This window comes from Prionailurus viverrinus, chromosome C1 (assembly GCF_022837055.1).
Source record: "Prionailurus viverrinus isolate Anna chromosome C1, UM_Priviv_1.0, whole genome shotgun sequence".
Classification (NCBI taxonomy): domain Eukaryota; kingdom Metazoa; phylum Chordata; class Mammalia; order Carnivora; family Felidae; genus Prionailurus; species Prionailurus viverrinus.
Window position 1 is genome coordinate 135640189 of NC_062568.1, and position 9343 is coordinate 135649531.

Genomic DNA, 9343 nt, shown 5'->3' on the forward strand with positions numbered 1-9343 from the left:
GAAGGACACTATATAATCATAAAGGTAACAATCTAATAAGAAGATAGAACAGATGTAAACATTTATGCACCCAACATGGAAGCACCCAAATATATAAAGCAGCTAATAACAAACATAAATAATGGATAGTAATAAAATAATAGAGGATTTGGTCATCTAAACAAAATCAGCAAGGAAACGGTGGCTTTGAATGACACATTGGATCAGATGGATTTAACTAATCATTCAGAACATTCCATCCTAAAACAGCAGAATACACATTCTTTTCACATGCATATGGACATTATCCAGCATAGATCACATGTTAGGCCACAAAACAAGTCTCAACAAATTAAAAAAAAAAAAAATCAAAATCCTAACATTCATCTTTTCAGCCACAATGCTATGAAACTAGAAATCAACAGGAAAAAAAATCTGGAAAGAACACAAGTACATGGAGGTTAAATAGCATGCTACTAAACAATAAAGGGAAATCAAAAATTACATGGAGACAAAATGAAAGCAAAACAGCCCTAAATCTTTGGGAAACAGCAAAAGCTGTTCTAAAAGGCAAGTCTGTAGCAATACAGACCTACATCAAGAAGCAAGAAAAATCTCGGGGCGCCTGGGTGGTGCAGTCGGTTAAGCGTCCGACTTCAGCCAGGTCACGATCTCGCGGTCCGTGAGTTCGAGCCCCGCGTTGGGCTCTGGGCTGATGGCTCAGAGCCTGGAGCCTGTTTCCGATTCTGTGTCTCCCTCTCTCTCTGCCCCTCCCCCGTTCATGCTCTGTCTCTCTCTGTCCCAAAAATAAAAACGTTGAAAAAAAAAAAATTTAAAAAAAAGAAGCAAGAAAAATCTCAAACTACCAAATTAATAAAAAAAAAAAAAATCAAACAATCTAACTTTACATCTAAAGGAACTAGAAAAAGAACAAAATCCAAAACCATAGAAGGAGGAAAATAGTAAAGATTAGAGCAGAAATAATAGAAACTAAAAACAAACAAAACAAAAACAAAAAACAGTAGAACTGATCAATGAAAGCAGGAGCTGACTCTTTGGGAATATCAACAAAATCAATACATCTTTAGCTGGACTTCTCAAAAAAAAAACCAAAACTTAACATCAGACATCAGAAATGAAAGAGGAGTAACAACTGGATGCTACAGAAATACAAAGGATTATAAGACAACATTATGAAAAATTATATGCCCCCCAAATTGGACAACCTACAAGAAATGGATAAATTTCTAGAAACATACAACGTTCCAAAACTGAATCAGGAAAAATTAGAAAGTTTGAACAGACCAGTTACTAGCAATGAAATTGAATCAGTGATCAAAAACTTAATAAGGGTGCCTGGGTGGCTCAGTTGGTTAAGCATCTGACTTCTGCTCAGGTCATGATCCCACAGCATGTGGATTGGAGCCCAGCATTGGGCTCTGTGCTGACAGCTCAGAGCCTGGAGCTTGCTTCGCATTCTGTGTCTTTTTCCCTCTCTGTTCCTCCCCCACTTGCACTCTCTTTCTCTCAAATAAAGAATAAAAATAAATAAATAAAAACCCAAAAAGCAAAACAAAACAAAACAAAAAAACTTAATAAGCTTAAGTCCAGGAACAGATAGTTTCATAGGGGAATTCTACCAGACATTTAAAGAAGAATTAATACCTATTTTTCTCAAACTATTCCAGAAAATAGAAGAGGAAGGAAAGCTTCCAAATTGATTCCATGAGGCCAGCATTACCCAGATAAAAAAAACAGATAATGACAGTATAAAAAGAGAGAACTATGCGTCACTATCTCTGATGAATATAAATGTAAAAGTCCTCAAAATATTGGCAAACCAGACCTAACAATACTTAAAAAAGTCATTTACCATGATCAAGTGGGATTTATTCCTAGTTTGCAAGGGTGGTTCAATATTTGCAAATCAATCAACTTGATAACATCACATAACGAGAGAAAGGATAAAAACCATGTGATAATTTTAATAGATGCAGAAGAATCATTTGATAAAGTATAACACCCATTCAGGATAAAATCCCTCAATTAAGTAGATTTAGAGGAAAACATACCTCAATATAATCAAGGCCATGTATGAAAAACTCACCGGTGACATCATACTCAGTGGTGAAAAACAGAGCTCTTTCCCCTGAGGTCAGGAACAAGACAAGGATGTCTACTCTTACCACTTTTATTCACAGCATTGGAAGTCCTAAGCACAGCAGTCAGACAAGAAAAAAAAAGGAATAAAAGGCGTTCAAATTGGTAAGGAAGAAGTAAAACTGACTTTGCAGATGACATACCTTATATAGAAAACCCTAAACAGTCCACCAAAAAACGACTAGAACTGATTAATTTAGTAAGGTTGCAGGATATGAATCAATATTCAGAAATCCATTGCGTTTCTGTACATCAATAATGAAGCAACAGAAAGAGAAATTAAGAAAATTCCATTTACAATTGTACGAATAATAATAAAATACTTAGGAATAAACTTAGCCAAGGAGAGGAAAGACTTGTACTCTGAAACTATAAAATATTAACGAGAGAAATTGAAGATGGCATAAACAAATAGAAAGACTTTCCATACTCATGAATTGGAAGATACTCTTAAATGTCTATACTGCTCAAAGAAGTCTACAGATTTAATGCAGTCTCTATCAAGATAACAACAGTCACAGAACTAGAACAATAAATCTTAAAATTTGGAGCCACAAAAGACCTCGAATAGCTGTAACGATCTTTCTTTCTTTCTTTCTTTTTTTTAAAAAATTTTTATTATTTATTTTTGAGACAGAGAATGAGCAGGGAAGGGGCAGAGAGAGAGGGAGACACAGAATCTGAAGCAGGCTCCAGGCTCTGAGCTGTCAGCACACAGCCCAATGCAGGGCTCGAACTCACAGACTGTGAGATCATAACCTGAGCTGAGGTTGGACGCTTAACTGACTGAGCCCCTGTTTTTGTTATTTTTTTAAATATAATTTATTGTCAAATTGACTAACATACAGTGTGTACAGTAAAAATTTTTAATGTTTATTTTTGAGCGGGGGGGAGAGAGGCAGAGAAGAGACAGAGCAAGAGTGGGGGCGGGGCAGAGAAAGAGGGAGACAGAATCCAAAATAGGCTCCAACTCTGAGCTGTTGGCACAGAGCCTGATGCAGGGCTTGAACTCACAAACTACGAGACCATGACCTGAGCTGAAGTTGGACACCTAACTGACTGAGCCACCCAGGTGCCCTGCCATAACAATCTTGAAGAATTAAAAAAGTTGGAGGTGTCACAACCTCCGACTTCAAGATATACTACAAAGCTGTAGTAATCAAAACAGTATGGTATTGGCATAAAATATAGACACATAGATCAGTGGAATAAAATAGAGAGCTCAGAAATAAACTCATGATTGTCATTTAATCTTCAAAAAAGGAGGCAAGAATATGCAATGAGAAAAAGTCTCTTCAACTAATGGTGTTAGGAAAACTGGATAGCATCGTGCAAAGTAATTAAACTAGGCCATTTCTTACACCATACACAAAAATTGGATTAAAGATCTAAATGTGAACCTGAAACCATTAAAATCCTTGAAGAGAGCACAGGCAGTAATTTCTCTGACATTGGCCATAGCAACATTTTTCTAGATATGTCTCCTGAGGTAAGAGAAACAAAAGCAAAAAAAAAAAGCTGTTGGGATTATGTAAAAGTAAAAACTTCTGCACAGCAAAGGAACCAATCAACAAAACTAAAAGGCAACTTACTGAATGGGAGAAAATACTTGCAAATGACATGTCTGACAAAAGTTTAGTGTCCAAAATACATAAAGAACTTACACAACTCAGCACCCAAATAATAAATGCAATTTAAAAATAAGCAGAAGACATGAACAGACATTTCTCCACCAATGACATACAGATGGTCAACAGACACATTGAAAGATTCTCAATGTCACTCATCACAGAAATGCAGATCAAAACTACAATGAGATGGCACCTCATACAAGTCAGAATGGCTAAAATTAAAAACACAAGAAACAAGTGTTGGCCAGGATGTGGAGAAAAAGGAACCGTTTTGCCCTGTTGGTGAGAATGCAAATTGGTGCAGCCACTGTGGAAAACAGTATGGAGCTTCCTTATAAAAATACAGGGGCACCTGGGTGGCTCAGTTGGTTGTGTCTGACTTTGTCTCAGGTCATGATCTCACAGTTTGTGGGGTCGAGCCCCATGTTGGGCTCTGTGCTGACAGCTCAAAGCCTGGAGCATTCTTCAGATTTTGTGTCTCCCTCTCTCCCTGCCCCTCCACTGCGTGTACTATGTCTCTGCTCTCTGTCAAAAATAAAAATAAACATTAAAAAAAAATTAAAAAATAAAAGTAGAACTACCATATGATCCAGTAATGGGTATTTGTTCAAAGAATATGAAAACACTAACACAAAAAGATGTTTATGTACACATATATGTACACACATATATACATATGTATACACACAAGAATATTATTCAGCCATGAAAAGAAGTCTTGCCATTTGCAGTGGCATGGATGGAGCTAGAGAGTATAATGCTAAGTGAGATAAGTCAGAGAAAGACAAATAGCATATGATTTCATTCATGTGGAATTTAAGAAACAAATGAAGAAAGGGGAAAAAAGAAGACAAAAAATAGGCTCAAGAACAACCGGGTTACCAGAGTGGGGGTGGGTGAGGGTGTGTGGGTAAAATAGGTAAAGAGGATTAAGAGCTACTTATGTTGATAAGCACTAACATACAAAATTATTAAATCACTATATTGTACACCTAAAACCAATATAACACTATGTTAACTATACTGGAATAAAAATTAAATAAAAATAGTAATTACTGGCAGTTAAGAGTATCCTTATAACTTTTTTTTAAAATTACGTTTTTATTTATTTATTTTGCACAAGCAGGGGAGGGGCAGAGAGGGAGAAAATCCCAAGCAGGCTCCATACCACCAGCGCAGAACCCCACGCGAGACTTGAACCCACGAACTGCGAGATCATGACCTGAGCCACAGTCGGACACTTCACCCACTCAGCCACCCAGGTTCCTCAAGAGTATCCTTATAACTTCTAATAAAATACAGAGCAATAGAGGAACCATGATTGTTTTTCATGGGATATACTATTCAAATATTGTAGTAATCTATAAGATTCCTACTAAACTTTATTATTAAGATTTTACTTTTTCTTTAAGAACAATTTTAGATTCACAGCAAAATTGAGTGGAAAGTACAGAGATTTCCCGTACACTTTCTGCCCTCCAACACGCTTGGCTTCCCCCTTTATCAGCCTTCCCCAACAGAGTGGTTTATGTGTCATGTTCCTACATTGACACATCATAATCACCCAAAGTCCGTAGTTTACATTAGAGTTCACTCTTAGTGTTGTGCATTGTATGGATTTGATCAAGTGTGTAATGACAAATATCCATCATGATGGTATTATACAGAGTATTTTTACCACCTTAAAAATCCTCTGTGCTCTTTGCCTGTTCATTCCTCCCCAAACCTTAACAACTACTGACTGATCTTTTTACTGTCCCCATCATTTTGCCTTTTTTTTTTGTATGGTTGGATTCATATGTTATGTAGTTTTCTGAGATTTACTAAGCCCTTTTAAAACTGAGATATAATTCACATACTATAAATCCACTCATTTAAAGTGTGCAGTTCAGTGGCATTTAGTATATTCACACGGTTGTGTAACCATCACCACAGTAGAATCCCAGAGCATTTTGTCTTTCCAAAAATAAATCCTATGTCATTCTTCTAGCCCCTTGAAGCCACTGATATACTTTATGTCTCTGAATTTGCCTATTCTGGACCTTTTATCTAAATGGAATCCTACAATATGTGGTCATTTGTGCCTGATTACTAAACGTTTATAATGATGGTTTTAACCTTTTCAAAATATGTTCATATTTAAAAGTAAGTGCTTAACTCCTCTATGAGGTAGACAGGAACTTTGTGATGTAATGGCATTGTCAGATTTGTATGTGTTCATGACCTCAGTTTACCATAGGATGAGGGAAGGAGATTTAGAGGTGGTAGGGTAGAGATTTAGAAAAGTACTGTAGAGTTAAAAGAAAAATAGAACATGATGATATATGAAAAATGAGCCCTATGGAATTTCTGGAACCATGAGTATGAAACTTTATCAAAGTACAACTGCAATTAAATACTCCAGTTATATTTAAGTATTTAACATTTGAAGATGAGTTGTTGAGCCTTCAGTAGTTCTAGATTGAATCTCATTTTTAGCTGAATTTCAGCAAGGTTGAAAGGATGTCAGGATTGTGCTCTTGGTTATTACAAACTTTTTATTTTTTATTTTTTATTTTTTTATTTTTTTTATTTTTTATTTTTATTCCACACTTTTTAAATGGAAGCCTGTTGCTACAGTATGCAGAAGGGGTATGGTAAATTTATTTGTTTTAATAAATGAAAGCAACAAATAGGAATCTTTTGCCTTTTCTACAATTAACTCTGGTAGAGAACTTTTATATAATGAAAATGTGAAGTATTAATTTTTGAATGTTGTAAGTATATTTGAAATTAATGGTTGGTATCATTAAAGGTTAACATTTTTCTGTAAATTTTACGTCAGGTTTTCTGATTACTGTGATTTAGAGATACAAATTAGTGCCATCTTTACAACTGAATTTGTAGTTGTATTTATGTAGAAAAAATCAGTAGGATTGCAAATTATAGTAGGTTATCTTGTTACCTACCACGGACGGCTCTGACCTTTTAAAGGAAGACTGGCTAAATTAGTCTTTGGTTCCTGTCTGGCTTTTTGGATTGAGAAGCTGTGCACTGGTCCATGCACTGTCAAGGACTTCTTTTGCCTGGAAACCTAAATGATCTGCCCTGTGCTTCTTTTCCTTGGGTCCCCTACTGTATCCTTCTTGTCTTTATTGGGGATTCTTCCCTCAACAGAAAGTGTCCCCTTATCCCTTCTATAATACTGTTTCTAAGAGAAGTAAGTTCTAAAATGAGTTACTGAAAATGACAAGTATTCTTTTTCCCCCCTATTATTATTTTATTTTTATTTTTTTAAATTTTATTTTTTATTTTTTAAAACTTATATCCAAATTAGTTAGCATATAGTGAAACAATGATTTCAGGAGTAGATTCCTTAGTGCCCCTTACCCATTTAGCCCATCCTCCCTCCCACAACCCCTCCTGTAACCCTCAGTTTGTTCTCCATATATTTATGAGTCTCTTTTGTTTTGTCTCCCTCCCTGTTTTTATATTATTTTTGTTTCCCTTCCCTTATGTTCATCTGTTTTGTCTCTTGAAGTCCTCATATGAGTGAAGTCATATGATTTTTGTCTTTCTCTGACTAATTTCACTTAGCATAATACCCTCCAGTTCCATCCACGTAGTTGCAAATGGTAAGATTTCATTCTTTTTGATTGCCGAGTAATACTCCGTTGTGTATATATATATATATATATATATATATATATATATATATATATATATATATACACACCATATCTTCTTTATCCATTCATCCATTGATGGACATTTGGGCTCTTTCCATACTTTGGCTATTGTTGATAGTGCTGCTATAAAAATGGGAGTGCATGTATCCCTTCGAAACAGCACACCTGTATCCCTTGGATAAATGCCTAGTAGTGCAGTTGCTGGGTCATAGGGTAGTTCTATTTTTAGTTTTTTGAGGAACCTCCATCCTGTTTTCCAGAGTGGCTGCACCAGCTTGCATTCCCAGACAAGTGTTCTTAGGTTAATAAAACTTTGGCCCTTTTCAGCACTTGTAATCAAATCTTTGTCTTAGCAGTTCCAGTGTCATATTGAGTTGCTTAACTATGACCTTAGAATCCCTTTTCCATTTTATCTTTTCCTTACATCAAATTTTCCTGCTGGGTTGTGGTGGAGGAAATGGGGGCAGAGGGGTAGAAAGAGAGTTATCTGTATATTCTGGTAAGAAAACCCTTGGACAACCTATGAAGAGAATAGTATTTGCTAAAATAATCTGGGTAGAATTTATGTCTTGGTGTCTTTTTTTTTTTTTTTAATGTTTATTTTTATTTTTGAGACAGAGACAGAGCATGAATGGGGGAGGGGCAGAGAGAGAGGGAGACACAGAACCTCAAGCAGGCTCCAGGCTCCAGGCTGTCAGCCCAGAGCCCGACGCAGGGCATGAACTCACAGACTGTGAGATCATGACCTGAGCCAAAGTCAGATGCCAACCGACTGAGCCACCCAGGTGCCCCTATGTCTTGGTGTTTTAATTTCTGTGGTATGAATTGCTATATATAACTAAGATTAGATGAGAATATGCTGATTCAGAAAATAATTGGCAGTGCTTTAGCCATTTAGTTATAAAATTTAAGATCTTGTCAGAGCACGTAAAAGCACTTCATAGTTTTTTAGCTTTTATATGTCTAAGTACTTCATAATCAAGCAGTTCTTTTTATGATAGTTTTTAGAAAATACAGTCCCTTAAAAAGCCTATTACACCTTATTTTGTAAACTCACGTCATTAAGAATGTTTAGTGTTACATAGGTATTCAAATATGGCTTTTATTTACATTGTTTTTCATTAGTGAAGTAATGGCATGTTTGAATATTATTTATGTATTTTATTTTGCAGCTGAATCTGCTTAGGAGTTGGGCATGATTTATGAATATGTGGACATATGTGTAATGCACTGAATATCAGAGGTAGTTTTTTTACATCTATATTTTTATCCCATTTTAATTTTCTAAATATTTTAATTTTTTTAAGTATATTTTTTTTAATGTTTACTTATTTGTGAGAGAAAGAGACAGAGTATGAGTGGGAGAGGGGCAGAGAGGGAGGGAGACACAGAATCTGAAGCAGGCTCCAGGCTCTGAGCTGTCAGTATAGAGCCTGATGCAGGGCTTGAACTCACGAGTGGTAGATCATGACCTGAGCTGAAGTCAGATGCTTAACCGACTGAGCCACCCAGGCACCCCTCCTGTTTTAATTTTCTTTGGTTACGTACCTAGAAGTGGGATTCTGCATCATTTGGTGTTTCTGTTTTTAATTTTTTGAGGAACCTCCATAGTGCTTTCCACAGTGGCTGCACTGATTTACATTTCTGCCAGCCGCATACAAGGGTTCTTTTCCCTCCACATCCTTGCCAACACTTGCTATTTCTTTTTTTTAAATTTTATTTAAATCCAAGTTAGTTAACATATAGTGTAATAATGGTTTCAGGAGTAGAATTTAGTGATTCATGATTTACAATAATACCCAGTGCTCATCCCAACAAGTGCTCTCTTTAATACCTATCACCTACCCAGTACCCTTCTAGCAACCGTCAGTTCTCTGTATTTAAGAGTCTCTTCTGGTTAGCTTC

At 36.0% G+C, this 9343-nt stretch overlaps 1 protein-coding gene across 12 annotated transcripts in view; it reads left to right on the forward strand.

The window, feature by feature from the left end:
- EVI5 (ecotropic viral integration site 5) overlaps window positions 1-9343 on the forward strand; it is a 259537-nt gene that overhangs the window by 47253 nt on the left and 202941 nt on the right. For 2 of the 12 annotated variants that reach the window (XM_047870636.1, XM_047870638.1), the window contains one exon: window positions 8611-8681. The exons of the other annotated variants lie outside the window; for them this stretch is intronic. The gene's annotated coding sequence lies outside the window, so the exon portion shown is untranslated. The remainder of the gene's footprint in view (window positions 1-8610; window positions 8682-9343) is intronic. 12 annotated transcript variants of the gene reach the window in all.